Consider the following 18,371-nt stretch of genomic DNA (forward strand, 5'->3'; position numbering starts at 1 on the left):
GGAAAAAACAGGTGCTGGAGAGGATGTGGAGAAATAGGAACACTTTTACACTGTTGGTGGGACTGTAAACTAGTTCAACCATTGTGGAAGTCAGTGTGGCGATTCCTCAGGCATCCAGAACTAGAAATACCATTTGACCCAGCCATCCCATTACCAGGTATATACCCAAAGGATTATAAATCATGCTGCTATAAAGACACATGCACACATATGTTTATTGCAGCACTATTCACAATAGCAAAGACTCGGAATCAACCCAAATGTCCAACAATGATAGACTGGATTAAGAAAATGTGGCACATATACACCATGGAATACTATGCAGCCATAAAAAAGGATGACTTCATGTCATTTGTAGGGACATGGATGAAGCTGGAAACCATCATTCTCAGCAAACTATCGCAAGGACAAAAAACCAAACACCGCATGTTCTCACTCATAGGTGGGAATTGAACAATGAGAACACATGGACACAGGAAGGGGAACATCACACACCCGGGCCTGTTGTGGGGTGGGGGGAGTGGGGAGGGTTAGCATTAGGAGATATACCTAATGTTAAATGACGAGTTAATGGGTGCAGCACACCAACATGGCACATGTATACATATGTAACAAATCTGCACGTTGTGCACATGTACCCTAGAACTTAAAGTGTAATAAATATATATATATATATAAAAAGTCATGAATTAGAAAAAAAAAAATAGGAAGAGAGGAAATCAAATTGCCTTTGTTTGCAGATGACATAATCCTATACCCAGAAGACCCCACTGTCTCAGCCCAAAAGTTTCTTAAGCTGATAAGCAAATTCAGCAAAGTCTCAGGATACAAAATCAATGTACAAAAGTCACAAGCATTCCTATACATCAACAACAGACAAAGAGAATAAAAGACTTCAGAATACAGCTAACAAAGGAAGTGAAGGACCTTTTCAAGGAGGACTACAAACCACTGCTCAAGGAAATCAGAGAGGACACAAACAAATGGAAAAACATTCCATGCTTATGGATAGGAAGAATCAACATCATGAAAATGGCCATACTGCCCAAAGTAATTTATAGATTCAATACCATTCTCACTAAACTACCATTGACATTCTTCATAGAATTACAAAAAACTACTTTGAAATTAATATGAAACCAAAAAAGAGCCCATATAGCCAAGACAATCCTAAGCAAAAAGAACAAAGCTGGAGGCATCATACTATTGGACTTCAAACTATACTACAAGGCTACAGTAACCAAAACAGCATAGTACTGGTACAAACACAGGCACATAGACAAATGAAACAGAATAGAGAACGCAGAAATAAGACCGCAAATCTACAATAATCTCATCTTTGACAAATTTGACCATAAAAAGCAATGAGAAAAGGACTCCCTATTTAATAAATGGTGCTGGGATAACCAACTGGCCATATGCAGAAAATTGAAACTGGACCTCTTCCTTACACCTTATACAAAAATTAACTCAACATGGATTAAAGACTTAAATGTAAAACCTCAAGCTATAAAAACTCTAGAAGAAAATCTAGGCATTACCATTCAGGACACAGGCATGGGTAAAGATTTCTTGATGAAAATGGAAAAAGCAATTGCAATAAAAGCAAAAATTGACAAATGGGATCTAATTAAAATAAGGAGCTTCTGCAAAGCAAAAGAAACTATCATTAGAGTGAACAGACAACCTACAGAATGGGAGAAAACTTTTACAGTCTATCCATCTGACAAAGGTCTAATATCCAGAATCTACATGGAACTTAAAATACAAGAAAAAAACAAACAACCCAATTAAAAAGTGGACAAAGGACATAAACAGACACTTCTCAACAGAATACATTTATGCAGCCAAAAAACATATGAAAAAAATTTCAACATCACTGATCATCAGAGAAATGCAAATCAAACCCACAATGAGATACCATCTCACATCAGTAAGAGTGTCGATTATTAAGAAGTCAAGAAACAACAGATGTTGTTGAGGCTGCAGAGAAACAAAGTGGATCTTTTGCTGCACTTGGTCTATTCAGCTATTGATACTAGTGGTTTTATACTGTTGGTGAGAATATAAATTAGTTCAACCATTGTGGAAGACAGTGTGGCAATTCCTCAAAGACCTAGAACCAGAAATACCATCTGACCAAGCAATCCCATTACTGGGTATATACACAAAGGAATATAAATCATTCTGTTATAAAGATACATGCACATATATGTTTATTGCAGCACTACTCACAATAGCAAAGTCATGGAATCAATCCAAATGCCCATCAATGATAGACTAGATAAAGAAAATGTGGTACATATACACCATGGAATACTATGCAGCCATAAAAAGGAATGGATCATGTCCTTTGCAGGGACATGGATGGAGCTGGAAGCCATCATTCTCAGCAAACTAACAGAGGAACAGAAAACCAAACACTTCTCACTTATAAGTGGAGGCTGAACAATGAGAACACATGGACACAGGGAGGAGATCAACACATACTGGGGCCTATGGGAGGTGGGGTGTGTGGGGAGGGAAAGCATTAGGAAAAATAGCTAATGCATGCTGGGTTTAATACCTAGGTGATGGGTTGATAGATGCAGCAAACCACCATGGCACACATTTTCCTATGTAACAGACCTGCACATCCTGCATATGTACCCCAGAACTTAAAATAAAATAAAATAAAATAAAATGAGAAAAAAATGAAAATGAAAATTTGTATCTCTGTTAAGGGAAGGGTCAAGGCACATCAGAATTATTTTTAGCTTATGGCAGTTGTCTGACATGATAACTGCTACCTGGTGAAATTAAACTTCTTAAAGATTTTTTTTTTACTAATAATTTATTTGAAGCTAAACAGACACAGAGCTTTTAAATTAAAGTTGAAGTTGATACTCACAACATAATCTTCCTAGAAATTTTTGGGCCTCTATTGCTGCAATCAAATCACCCAAAGAGGCTGGGCGTGGTGGCTCACGCCTGTAATCCCAGCACTTTGGGAGGCTGAGGCTGGCAGATCACTTGGGGCCAGGAATTCAAGACCAGCCTGGCCAACATGGCAAAACCCTATCTCTTACTAAAAATACAAAAAATTAGCCAGGCATGTTGGTGCACACCTATAATCTCAGCTACTCAGGAGGCTGAAGCATGAGAATCATTCGAACCCAGGAAGCAGAGGATGCAGTGAGCCGAGATCGTACCACTGCACTCTAGCCTGAGCAACACAGTTAAGACACTGTCTCTAACAAGTAAAAAAATAAAATCACCCAAAGAGTTAACTAAAATTACCTGAAACATTATTTTAAAATATTACTTTTTACAGAACAGGAAAATTATTATTATATAAAAAAAATCCAAATGCACTCTAAATCATATCACTGGTATCCTTTTTCTATTCACCTTCAGTGAATTCCTTATACAGAACTATCTAGTACAATGGAGAGAGTTTCCCTCTGTTCTCAAACTTCTCTCTATATCACTCCACTCATGGAAGGCTGCCAGTATATTCCACTTAGGAGAAGTGTATTATACAAAATGAAAACTTAGCTCATTGTGATTTTAAAAAACCAAAACTAAGATAACACAAATGTATATATCTATCTTAAGAATAAAAGCAAAAAGTTTTCTTCCTCTTGTTTTGTCTATTTGTTCATTTGTTTTTATTCTGTTTCTGATCTTGTTTTCAGTGGGACCATGAGCAACTCAGTATTTACTCTCCCTAAGCCTTGGATCACTGTATACTTAGACAAGCTGAGTTGAGTTACCTTGAGAAAAATTGGACCTTAGACTTTTGGATTATTTTTAACCTCAGAAAACGACAGTGTTCCTGGAGTGTAAAATTACTATACCTGGAGGAGCTAATTTTCATCTGTGCTTTGAACTTATACAGAAGCCACACCCACCTTTATCTATCTGCCTTATAGGTTAATTTGCCACAGGATGTTCTGTCTGGTCCTCTCTGGTATTATTTAGCTGATAAAAACTGCTTGGAAATGTGACCACCCACATTTTACCTTTATTATATTCAATCCAAATTGATTCAGATCATCCCAGCTCTCTCTTTCTCTTTTTGCCTCTGAAATTTGATTTTGCTGTTGCCAAGAATGAACTGTTCCTTAGGGAAACTGGTAAAAATTCTGATTGTATGTCACCTTGAACATAAGTGTCAGGTAATTTTAGTTTTTCCTCAATTTAAAATCACTGTTTTATCTTCTTACGTATCTTTGAAGGGAGGTAGGGAGAAGAATTGATCCTTATAAAGTCATTTACCACCACCCTTTCAACTATAGCATATCTACTAACAAGAAATTAAGCTATCCCCAATCAGCAAGAATTAGTATTTAATAGAGCTATCAAAAACAAAAAGTATATCCCACACTGATGATAAATAAATCAGTATACCTAAGAGTTAAATTTTCATTTCAAAGGAAAAACACCAGTCCTGATTTTCTGGGTTGGGATTAAAATCTTAGATCTTTCTGGTTTTCATCTAATTTCTGGGGCCCTTGTGAACCCATTACTTTATTACCTGCAGCCAAAAAATCTCCCCTAAGGCTGTTCTCCAGGTACGGTTTCTTGCAAAGGGCACAAAGAGCAAACTTCAAGTTACTATAATAAGCATAAGAAAAAACTCCCTGCTTAAAAAAAATAAAATAAAATAAAATAAAATAAATCTTAAATTTCAAACTGGTAAGCTAGATGCCTTAACACATTCTTTCCACTGCCTAGGTCACTTCATCAACCACTCTTCTCCCTCTCCCTCTTTCTTCTCCTTCTTCTCCTTCTCTTTTTCCTTCTCCTTCTTCTCCTTCTTTTCTTCCACAAGGTCTTGCTCTGTCACTCAGGCTGAAGTACAGTGGCGCAATCTCGGCTCACTGCAACCTCTGCCTCCTGGGTCAAGCAATCCTCCCACCTCAGCCTCCCAAGTAGCTGGGACTACAAGCCTGTGCCACCACCACCTAATTTTCATGCTTTTTTTTCTTTGTTTTCATTTTTGTTTTCGGTAGAGATGAGGTTAAGCCATGTTGTGCAGGCTATCTACTATTTTCTTCTTATGCCCCAAATTTGGAGACATAAAGTGAACAGTCAAAGGGGAAACAGTTAAAGTTTCAAATTTATGTTTTTTAAAAGTATTGAATAAAACTCTGGGCCGGGCGCGGTGGCTCACGCCTGTAATCCCAGCACTTTGGGAGGCCGAGGCGGGTGGATCACGAGGTTAGGTTATCGAGAACATCCTGGCTAACACGGTGAAACCCCGTCTCTACTAAAAATACAAAAAATTAGCTGGGCGCGGTGGCGGGCGCCTGTAGTCCCAGCTACTCAGGAGGCTGAGGCAGGAGAATGGCCTGAACCCAGGAGGCGGAGCTTGCAGTGAGTCGAAATCGCGCCACTGCACTCCAGCCTGGGCGACAGAGCAAGGCTCCGTCTCAAGAGAGAAAAAAAAGGGACATGGATGAAGCTGGAAACCATCATTCTCAGCAAACTATCGCAAGGACAAACCATCATTCTCAGCAAACTATCGCAAGGACAAAAAACCAAACACCGCATGTTCTCACTCATAGGTGGGAATTGAACAATGAGAACACATGGACACAGGAAGGGGAACATCACACACCCGGGCCTGTTGTGGGGTGGGGGGAGTGGGGAGGGTTAGCATTAGGAGATATACCTAATGTTAAATGACCAGTTAATGGGTGCAGCACACCAACATGGCACATGTATACATATGTAACAAACCTGCAAGTTGTGCACATGTACCCTAAAACTTAGAGTATAATAAAAAAAATTAAAAAAAGAAATTTGCAATTAAAAAAACAAAACAAAACAAAAAAACCTCTGTGAGAAACATTTAACCAGAGCAGAAATGCAAAGAAATTAGCTACGGTGTATAGTTATTAAGAAGAATGAGTTGTATCCAGGTAGACCAACCTATAAAAACAGCCATGATCTATTAATTTGAAAGCAAAACAAAGATATTGTGCAACAATATATACACCATGACCCAATTTTTGTAAAATGAATAAACAAGTAAACAAAACTAAACACAATAGAAGTTTGTAAATCTCTATGAGCCCAGAGGAAAATACACAGGTACATCCAGCCAAAGGTTAGCATTAGCTACCTCAGGAAAGCGTAATTAGAAAGAAGAAAGTAGAGATTAAAGTTCTCTGTCATATTTCTGTATTGCTTTGACTTTTGAAAATAAAAGTTTATTACCCTATAATTAAGCAAAACAAAAACATAAGTGATAAAAGGTAAACTAAGGAAGACACATACATCATACATGAGAAATAATTTTTGATTCAATTCAGTATTTGTTCAGTGTATGGACTAATTAGATATATATTTGATATGGTGCACTTTGCTAAAGTAATAGAAAATCTGATTCAAACTGACTTAAACAAGGACACTTATTGGCACACACAACCAGAAGTCAGCTGTGAAGTGGGTTTCAGGAGTGACACCTATGCATTGATTTCATCCTCAGTCCAAAGGAAAAAGAGGCAGAGTTCTGAGATATATCTCCATGTCCAGAATATGAGCGACCTCCTTTTTGGAAGGTACCCCAGGAGATGAAGGAAATGCTTTCAGGAAATCTTTCCTTGTGCTTCATCAGCTCAAATTGTATCGTCTCCTAATCATGATAAACTCATTGGCAAAAAAAAACAAAATTTAGATCAATCAAGCTACTGTTAGAGTGGGGTGTGAGGATGGCCTCTTCTGAGGACCACAAGGATGAATATCTGAACAAATTTCCATTAGCAAAGAGAAAGAAGAAATTGTGGCTATGGTCAAACAACAGTGAACAATGGTGGCATGTCTTTACCCTAACAGTGTTTACACTGTTGCAGAAGGCAAGCAATAAAAAGAAATTCTAATTGTGAAGAGTGTTATGAAAAGGCAAGTATATACAGTCCTACGCTTTCAGAACAGATAGCGAGGATTTACCATTGACAAGTGGGGGTGCGGAAGCTTACAGAAGACCACCTTGAGGAATGTTTAAGACCTGAGGAAGAGAGAGAAACTCTACTAAATCCAAATTTATGATTTAAATTAAATAAATAAAATAAAGTTTACTTCATTTGAACCAGAATTTCACTGAATTATTCTCACTCTGCACTGACCCATAAAACTTCACTAGAAATTTGTGATCATTTGTATCTCTGTTAAGGGAAGGGTCAAGGCACATCAGAATTCTTTTCAGCTTATGGCAATTGTCTGACATGCTAGTTGCTACCTGGTTAAGTCAAACTGCTTAAAGATGAATTTTTTACTAATAACATATGAAGACAGGAAGGCCAGTGGGTATGATACGTTTAAAGAACTGAAAGCAATGCCAATGGCCAGAGCCTAGGGAAACCAATGCTAAGGTTACATCTGCTGTATGTTAGGAAAACTCCCACAAATTATCAAGGAAAAGACAAATGCCCCAACAGAAAAATGGGAAAAGTAGTTCACAAGAAATAGAAAAAGGAAATAAACATGAAATATTGCTTGGTCTACTAACAATAAAAGAAAAGCATTTTGAAATACGTTCCATTTTTCATTTACCAAAATAAAAATTAAAAACTAATTCTGGAGTTCAGTCTTCAATTAGGACATAGGCATTTGCTACAGTGAATATAAATTCATACAACTTTTCTAAACAGCAATTTGACAATAAGTCCAAAATTTCAAAAATGACTGACTGCCTTCTGAACCTCACAATTCAACCCCTTGGAATTTATCTCAAACAAACAAACAAAACTAACAAAACCCACAAATGTGAGTAAATATGTACAGGGATGTTCATCACAGCATTTTATGTAATATTGTAAAGCCATACTGGATGGAATTGTTACTGAGTGAAAAGCAAATTAAAATAGTATTAGAATCTGACTTCTCAGCCAAGCACAGTGGCTCACACCTGTAATCTCAGCACTTTGGGTGGCTGAGGCAGGAGAATCGCTTGAGGCCAGGAGTTTGAGACCAGTATGGACAACATAGCAAGAACCCGTTTCTACAAAAAATAAAATATATATAGCTGGGCATGGGGGCGTGCGGCTGTAGTCGTAGCTACTTACTTGGGAAGCTGAGGTGGGAAGATGGCTTAAGCCCAGAGTTTGAGGCTGCAGTGAGCTATGATTGCACCATTTCACTCCAGCCTGGGCAACAGAGTGAGACCCTGTCTCTTTAATAATAAGAAGAAGAAAGAATTTGATTTCTGTTTTATATAGCAATGATACACATTCACAAAAAAAGAGACATATTTATAGGTTATTTATAGGTTAGTTGAGGATATTTATAGGTTAGTTGTCAGTGGATTTTTTTAATATTTTGTACTTTGCAACATCTTTCAGATTTTCTATATAATATAAATGTTTTCATTTTATAATAAGAATGCAGAGGTTTTTAAAAAGAAAAGCCAAATCAGCCCTTTTTGGAGGGACTTATCTCAGTAATCAAGGCAAAACTATAATTTTCCTTTATTTTTCACATCACTATATCAATTCCCAGCTTCTCAATACAGAGAGGGCTTAGACACAGTGAACTCAAATCATCATGGTGAAAAATGGAAATAAGATCTGTCATATAATAACAGGGTAAGATATCCACATCTTGTCATTTTTCCTTTAAAGCAAATATTTATTTTATTATCAAATTATTGGAAAATGAGAAAGAATTGGGGGGAAATTTATTAGTTCCATTGTAGCAACTGCTGATGAGATGAACAAATAAGCTATCATATGGGATACAAGTCCATCCTCATTATTTGTAATTCTAACTACCATTAACAGAATGAGTTCTGTTTGCCAGGTGCCTTACAAACTTCATTTTATTTCCAAATCTCTGAAGAAAAATGAAGGATATGTTGTCTTTTCTTTCTTTCACAGATGAGAAAACAAAGGCTCAGAGTAAACAACTGGCCAAGTCAAAACTTGACACCACATCTGCTGCAATTCAAAGCTTATGTTCCTTCCTCCACACTAATCTACTTCCCCATAGCACACTTTACAACAGTAACTCACATTATTAACATTGTCCAATAGTTGTATTTCCATATTTCAGCAATTGATTCAGGGATTCAATAATTGATTCCCTCAATTATTGAGGGACTACATATCCCAGTGACTATATAAGGAGTAGGATATCAGAAAATGTTGCTTGCCCTCATGGTGCACCCAGAGGCAAGGTTGTGTGCTGAAGCTGAACGAGAGTTAGGAAGAACTGATGTGGGTTAAAAATAATCAGTTTTGGAGCCTATAAAAAGAGCTGACCAGGGCCATGTAAAAAGTTTGTCAAGTAGTGCTGAGGTCCAAATAAAGTTGGAGAACATGAACTTGAAGTGGCACCAATTTTTAGGATTGTGCAATAATATTACAGTCTCCAACAGCATTCATCGGCTTGGTTTGGAAACCAAATGTAATGGAAATGTGTGTGTTTTGACGACCCAATATTTATAGACCATCATTTTAGTCATTGTGTTACAGTAGGTAGTCAGGCATGAGCAGGAAAGGAGAGGGCTCCCCATCCACCAGGAATGTGAGGCAACCATTAGGTGATGGTCTGGCAGTTGTCACACTACCTCTCTAAAAATGATCACTGGTTGCAGCCAGTGCCAGGGAGATGGCTTGGTAGTTGTCACATTAAAATGATAGTTGGTCACAGGTGCTAGGGAGAGGCAATTTCTCAATAGAATAAAAACACTTGAAAATGGTCATCAGCAACTTCCAATAAAATCTCAGGAACTGGGTGAGTGAGCTTAAGCATGAGTATTAAGAGACAAAATGGCAGAGTATGACCTTCCAGGGGCATTCCACTAGAAAAGGGAAGAAAGCCTCAGGTGAGTAAACACAACGCTAGTAAACACACTGTGCATGCTCACCTCCCAAGCGCAAGGAGGGCATCGCGCATCCAGGCAGCCCACCCTAAGGGAAGAATCATGGGAAAAGGGACGCAAGATGACAGGAGGGGGACAGCCTATAAAGTCCTAGGATCAAGGTTAAACGGGGCACATGACCTTCAAACTGCCCATTTGGGTCTCTTCCAAGTGTACTTTCCTTTCTTTCCTAATATAAAGCTTTTAAATAAACTTCCACTCCTGCTCTGAAACTTGCCTTGGTCTCTTTTTCTGCTTTACGTCCCTTAGTCCAACTCTTTCTTCTGAGAAGACAAGAATTGCGGTTGCTGCAGACCTGTACACATTCGCTGCTAGTAACCCAGATAATCGTATTGCACCCCAACCTCTCTCTAAGAAGTCACCCACTCCTCCTCTCACTTTTAGCCCATGCACTTCTGGGATCCAGGGTGGAGCATGTTGTCTAGCCCAAACAGATTGGTTAATTTTCTGTTACTTACAATGGAAACAGCCCTTCCAGCAGTTAAAAACAAAAAGGACTGGAAGTGGGGTAGTATAAGAGATGAATTAAAAAGATGGAATTGGCAAAGTCGTGATGAAAATAACAAGGACTTTCTGTCTTGGGCAGGGAAGCTGGCAATCCTTGCTAAGGAGTAGCGAAATATTTACTTGTATCTTGGGACTGAGACCATGTGCTTCCTGAAGCTTCCTCAATACAAGACTTGACAGGAAAACAAATGGGAGTTCAGAGTGTTACTTGTTATGGCCTTCAGTAAGGTCCTACCAAGAAAATATTGGATTTAGATTGAAATTGGCCCATTTGAAAAGAGAAAAGAAGGAAAATTACAAATATGCTAGTAGAGACCATTTCTGTTGAGGGTCTACAATCTGAGGTGGCTGAAAATCCAATGAAATGAAACCTGGGGTAGAAAATGGCACACTATGCTGTCATTTAACAAACATGCCAGAAAGCTGGGAAGAAGTCATCCCCAGGGAGGAAATTGGGATGTGTTCCCCCTCAACTATCTGCAGTTATGCACCCCAGGACTGACAAATTCAACTCACCTAATTGCAAAGAAGAAGCTAGGATGGAGCCTAGGGGCAAGAGGAGAATTATTGGTGACTCCTACCGCAGCTGTTGCTTGATTTTATCTCTAGGCAGAAGCCATTCAGTTGAGGGGAAGTATGTGAGCCAATGCCTGAGACAAAGGCAAGGCCAGCTGCTTAAGAGATTGAAATTGCCATGCCCAGTTTCACAAGTCAAGAACTATGTCTTGACATAATGTTTGACCTTTAGTTACTAGCCCTTGGAACTCAGGGAATAGAAACGGAGGCTGTGGGTAGGAGCCCTCATTAATTGATAAAGAAGTTGCTTTGCTTGAGCTCTAAATCAACTCCCAGAACACTGAAATTTTACTAACCCAAAGTAGACTCCTTAGGGATAACTCTTGGAAGGCTCACTCTCTCCAATACCCATCTGAGGTATAGCCATGGATAGCAATGGACAAGAGAAAACCTTCCAGAAAGCAGAATAGGGATTATCCAACTATTTACTAAACACACACAAACAAATATTTGGAATATAGTACTTTAGCAGTAAAAGAACCTGAGATACAGACAACTTAGGACATTTACTTCATTGAGAATTTGTCCCATTGATGCAAATGGTCTTTTCTAACTAATCCTAGTTCCTGAATCCCAGGGAGCCTCAGAAGGAGAACTGCAGATTAAGGTCTGGGACGTGTACAGGAATCTGGAGGAAATCTTGGGCCAGGTCAAATATCTTCCCAGGAAACTTGCAACCACGATCTCAGAGGCATAATTTGAATTATAGTCAAGAAAATACAACACATTTAGAGCCAAGCATCAGATCCTGGGAGTAAAATGAAATCATAAATGGAAGAATTAAGAAATGAGCTCAGAAGATGGGAAAATCTCATTTACAAGTATGTGAGGGCCCATGAGACACATAAGATTGTTTAAGGTGCACTTTTATATGGATGCCTGTTTATCACAGTTGACCTCCAGTACTAGTTCCATGTGATCCTCCACCCAAACATTTCTGAGCCATAAGCCCTATCCTAGTGTGCATCCATCAGTGGTAATCAGTGGTGTTTACTCAGACTTAAACAAAGTAGCTGGACCTATGCACCAGGACCCGGAGGACAGGATTTTCTCCAACTACTATTCTCTGGGACTGTGTCCAGCCTGCCTGGATTCTATGAGCACCCAGTGTTCATTGCCTTATTGGAATAGTTATAAGAGGGAAGAAGACAAGAAGAAAAGAATGAGCTAGTAAAAAGAAGAAGAAAACTAGCAGTTGCACTTACTAGAGCAGACTACAGCATTTACAAATCATCAGATAAAGGGCACCTTGAATAGACAGAGGGGAATATTTACAGAAGCAGCTGGTTTCCCTAGGATGTAATTGTAAATGTACCCACTGATTGTGCTATCATATGGCAGCAGCATTCTTCCTCCACTCACATAGTTTATGTTCAGCCCTCCGCCAATGAGAAGATATGGCTGGCTGGTCAGTTGACCTCCTATACACAGACAGCTGACTTTGTGGCCTAGAGTAACAAATCATAGACATGTCTGGAAAGCTTTCCTGGTGTCAAACACTCTGATTCTCATTGACCCTGAATAAAGCCTGTGCCAGCAACCAGAACTTCAAGATACAGCAACACATTAACTGATGCCCTGGTAAAGGTGGCAGATGGGTGTGAAGGCACTTAGTGCCAGGCTGGGATGGCCTAACATGGCCTGAAATACTGTGAGAAATCCTCATGCTGATCTGGGGAAAGTTGGTTTGGTCATGAGTGTGGGATTGTTCATCTGTTTGCCTCTCTTCTCAGCCAGGATATCAAGACTGTCAGTCATTCTGCCTCATCCATAAATTTCACAGCCTGGGATACAGAGCTCATCAATGCCATAAGGAAGTTAAGGACTTAGACTGTGTCAGAGGAAATCTTTTTGGCATGGGTCTGAAAATGGAAGCTGGAGCTGTACACGGGCTAACTCTCCTGGGCTACTATCAAACAGTGAGGGAAATCCACAGTCTCAGCTGAAGGTTTTCTCTCTTTGGGATGCTGTGGCCACAAACAAAGTGGCCACTGTTGGCTCTACTGTGCAGAAATGACTTTGTTTTCACCAAAACTCATTTCCTTTTCATCTGGGGCACACAAGCTAGACCATATTTCTGCCTCCACTGCAGGAAGGTGCATCCACATAACCAACTTCTATCCACGGAAATATTTGTGAAAGTGATGGAGGCCATATTCAAGTTTGGCCATAAAAATCTTCCAGGTGTCCAGGCCTGGTATCTCTTTTATCACTGGCTTTATATTGGAATACAGCTGTATATTGGAATACTAGCTGTATATTGGAATACATTAGAATCTGCATGCTGAAGATACTAGAGCTTCCCATAGAAGGATTCCTGGGTGATTGCTTGGAGCCAACTGGGGACTTTTGAATTGGATTGTTACATGAAAATGAAATCAACTATTCTTATATTAAGCTATTGATTTGAGGGGTTTATTGACACAAAAACTATCACTACTTTAATGAATACACAGATTGATTTTCATGTCACATTTGTGGGGTCAGGGTAATACACCCAGAATAATGTTTGGACCAATGATTACCCAGGCAGCCTGAGGAAGCATGGCTAGAGAGAGAATTTTAATTCCTTTAAGAAGGAAGCAAAACTAACTGCTAGAAAAATAGCCCCAAAAGTCAGAGTCAATGGAGGAAGTCATTCACAAGAGATTAAGTAGTAAGACTTTAGCCAGGATGCCGGTGGGCCAGTCAAGTTGCAGAGCATGAAGACAATCAGAGCACATGGTATATAGAACAAGGGCAGAGGAGATGTGAGGGCAACAAAGGTCTATTTTCTTCAAATGACAATAGAGAGAGATCTGAAGGCATAAAAGAACTATGTAAAACCAGATAACTTCAGCCCCTACCTTTAAGCCAGCTCTGCACCCCATTAACTTCCTGAGGCCTTTACACACTGGCATCATTATTGTAAAGTTCATTTCTTAAGGTTTATAAATTCTTGGGTCATTTCCCAAATTCTCTCATCTACCCTTGGTGTGCACTTGTGTTGTAATAGATTTTATTATTATTTCTGTGTGGTAAGGCCAACACATCAGGAGATGAGTGCCATTGAAAAGATAGTTTATGCTACTAACAGTTCCCAAGAAAGAGTACATGTTACGCCATAGGAGGCTATACTGGGATCTGTCACAGGGCAGAAAGAGAAGGGGAACTGTGGGCTGAAGCTTCTATTGTGCATTGCTCAGGGGTGAGGCAGGGTATGCAGACTTGGGATTGGTTAGTGTGACTAATCCAGAAAGCTCTGGAGCTTAAGGGCTGTTCCTAGTGTCTGACTGGGGGAATTAGGGTAGGTGGGGTATATGGCTGACTTAGGGAATAAAAGCTTGATAGGGAAGGTGTTTGTGGATATGGACTTAATCAGCTGCTCAAGAAGGGCAACTGGCCAGCCTCTAACCAGGGCCCCCAAACTAGGTCAAGACAGTATTTGAAAAGCTATATTATAACCTGTCCCACAGTGACAGTATTTTCATGGTTCACTTCCTAGCCCTCACCATATCCCATGTTCCAGATTTTAATTTTTGTCATAAGCATGATTGCTGAGTATACCCTTGTGGGTAATGGTTTCCTTTCCAGAAGAGGAAGGAACTGCTGTTTTTACTCTAGTGTTACTCCTAACCCTTCTAACATCAATAGTACTATGTCAGCCACTTTGGGAATTATATTGAAAGCACCCAGATAAGCACCCAGGCTACAGAAAGGGTCAAATTTCCATGAGGCTCTGCTTCTAAGAATCAGGACTCCATGACCAGAGCCACGGGCCTCCAGATCTCCTGAGATCCCATGGTCAAGCTAGCATTCCTGAGAAAGGAGGTATTTGGCATTCAGTTAACAAAGACCTGAGTAGGAACTTCACCAGCCTGAGTCCCTCCTCACTACCTAAATCTTTTCTGCCTTTCTGATGGTCACCATGTCTGAAAATTTTCCCAGGAATAACCTAGCACAAAGAAACTACCATTGTTTGTATTATTTAGATCTCAAAAGTCTTCTGTTGCACTGGCCTCCAGAAGCTGCTTGCCTGCTTGACCTGCCTAGATTTCTGCCCTACACTCAGACCTTCTCTGAAGATATAAGGGCCGATAATGCTTAATAGGGATCTTGAATTCATTTCTTGTGTCTCTTGCTTGCAAATGAGAAACACATTACTTTAGGCCACAATGTGGATATGCATGTTTTACCTATGTCAGAAATTGTGGGGTGGCACTGGGGTGGAGTAGTAATGCTGAACCTGGTATATACTGAGATGAAGAAGTGATGAATAATGTAGACCAATCACCAAGCTTAGAGCCAGCTGACCATGGAGGAGTTGAGGACAAGCTGAGCAGGGCCAGAGGCAACAGGATGAGTCAGGAGGCCCAAGCTAGGTTGATTGGGACAATCAGATTCTAAAGGAAAATCCTTCATGAATGAGGAAAGAATAAAGTGAAGGAAACAAAAAAGTACAGGTAAGAGGCAGTATTACAATGTAAAAAACACATGAGTTTCAGTGTCCATACAGACACAGGTTTAAATTCTTGTTCTGAAACCAGCCCAACTGTCCCATATAACTGATGCTTATGGTTTCTTTTGAAAAAACCTAGAAATTGACCCTTGCAGTCTTAAAACTTGAGAAACTTGCATTGTCTTATCCGAGTTCCTTTCTCAGGAAACCAACCATCAGGCCTCCCAGACAATGTCAAGAAACTGAAAGTTTCCAATCAGTCACTGCATCTGGACAACGAGATGTCAGACCCAACACCTGTCATGATTGTCTAACCAACCACTTGCTGCCTGTTAACCGACTCCTCTTCCTTACCCTCTTCTCCAATTCCTGTTTTCCCATGTGGAGTTCCATTTCTTCCCCACTATATAAACCCCTAATTTTAGTCACTTGTGGAGACAGATTTCAGATTGATCTCCCATTCTTGGCTGCAACACTAGAAGCCTTCTTCCCTGGTGATATTCGTCTCAGTGACTGGCTTTCTCCGTAGTGTGCAGCAGGACTTAGAAGGAACCCCTGGTGTTTTGGTAACAGTACTTCCACTTTATGAGTCCTGTAACCTCTTAAAATCCAATTAACCACTTGAAGCTTTAAAGATTTATAAATAATATCTACCTCCCAGAGTCATTATAAGGACTGGCGATTACATAAAGTATTTGCATCACCTAGCAGGCGTCAAATAAATGACTTCCATTAATATAATTATTTGGTTGCGGACTTTATGGGCTTTAAACAGCAATAAGAGTCTTAACCAGGAACTGACAACCGAAATTATTATTTATAACACTTACCTTGCTTCAACCAACATTGAACCTTTGTTTAGTATTTACATATTTTAGAACTTATTCATTAAGCAAAGTAAACACCTTTTATATGTAAAAGTCTGAGCTAGTTGCCAAAAACACAGCATTACCCACCCCCACCCCATGCACGTACCATAATGTTTTCTGCCTTTTTTGGGGATTTTTTGGAGACGGAGTCTCGCACTATCACCCATGCTGGAGTGCAGTGGTGCAATCTTGGCTCACTGCAACCTCTATCTTCCGGGTTTAAGCAATTCTCCTGTCTCAGCCTCCCAAGTAGCTGGGACTACAGGCACACGCTGCCACGCCTGGCTAATTTGTTGTATTTTAGTAGAGATGGAGTTTCACCACATTGCCCAGGCTGGTCTGGAACTCCTGAGCTCAGGCAATCTGCCCACCTCGGCCTCCCAAAGTGCTAGGACTATAGGCATGAGCCACTGCACCCGGCCAATGTTCCCTGTTTTTACAGACTATCCATCTTTGTTTTAAATGGTCAGTGTTTCAAAGATTTGTTACTAAATTTTAAGTTTTCCACACTTCTATACAATAGTAGACCGATTTGGCTGCCTTTTTGTTCCTCTAAATTTTCTTTTTTTATTAAGCCAACTGTTTGTTCTGGCACCACGTTAATGTATGTACCTTTTAGTCTATTTATACATGTCACATCTTGGATTGACTTTTTATTCCCAGTTTCTTCTGGGAAAGACAATGAGCACAGTGAGCATACTTAATAAATGTTACATAATAATAACTATTAAATGTTCCTTAAAAAATCTCAAGCAGATTTTTTATCTTTAGCTTCTACTTTGGGATAATTATATCCTTCCTCAAAGCTATTTATAGCTCCCATCAGGAAGAACAACTGAAAAAAAATGTGTTCACAGTCCTGCCAAAACTGTGGTGAAAGTGATTTAAACTCTGAAGATCTGTTGCAAGTGTTCAAAATGGCATTCGACATATGTATATCTAATTCCATCAACAGAAAACTTTTCCCAATCCAAATCTCCATGACGGAGCTGGTCATGGAATATGACTTGTCCATATCCCCATCATCATTCATTCCGATTACCCAAAATAGTCACAGAAACACACCTTACATGCAGTTGTTATTAGTCCATCTGCATGTGCACTCTTCAGCTGCATCATAAGTCATGTTCTCCCTCTACCCTGTGAAGAGCCTGAGCCCCAGCATATTTAGTCGAGACCACAAGATGCAGTCACAGGGCCACCTTATAAATAAGTGAAATGGAGGACCTCCTGCATGACGTGAATTGTAAAACATAGGGCCAAAAAAATATATACATATGTTCAGTATTCAGGGCTGCCAGATTTAGCAAGTACAAATTAGCAATCTTATTCACTCTACATATTAATCTCCAAACTTGCCTAGATGGTATAAGAAAACCCCAAGATTACTTTCTCTCTTAAGTCCAGGAAGCAGGTTAGAATAGTAGGTGAGTCACCAGAGACTGCAGACATGGGCGTTGATCTCAGTTCTTGCTACCTAGAACTTATTTGGCTTGGAGAAGTCCATCCTAGTTTTTACCAGCAAGATTCTATTATCAAAAGGTCCACTTCCAGACTTTGAGAGGGTACTGTTCTCTGTGAGCCACCATGGTAGATGCTGGGGAAACCAGGAACAAGCCTAGTGCCCTGCCCTCAGGGAGCTTAGCATCTAGTAGGAGACAAAGTGTAATTAAAGGAGAAAGGTGGGGTTAGAAATAAAGATCTAGGTCTACATGAGAAGTCTTGGGTGGGGGGGTGTGGAAGAGGTGGCTGGCATCACATCTCTGTTAGATTACATTTCTATATTTCCCTTCAGTATGCATCTTGTTTTACTGTATATTTGTTTTCATGAGAAGGCTTTTGCCCTGAGGAGAAATTAAATAGAACCCATTGCTTGGCAATAGCAGCCTTCACACAGATTCACATACAGTGATGTCTTGCATTCTAGGTTAATCATAGCTTTTGAGATTACCTTTGAGGAAATTGTTAAGAAAAATCCTTTTTTCTCTCCTGTCAGAGAGAAATGTCTTCTGTGCCATTTGCAATTACCTTGCTAATGAGATGAGTCCACAGACAGGAGGTAAGTACAGAAAGGTATCTCTGGCTGACAGCTTCCCAAGGACTCCCACCA

Source organism: Pongo pygmaeus, chromosome 5 (genome assembly GCF_028885625.2).
Source record: "Pongo pygmaeus isolate AG05252 chromosome 5, NHGRI_mPonPyg2-v2.0_pri, whole genome shotgun sequence".
NCBI lineage: Eukaryota > Metazoa > Chordata > Mammalia > Primates > Hominidae > Pongo > Pongo pygmaeus.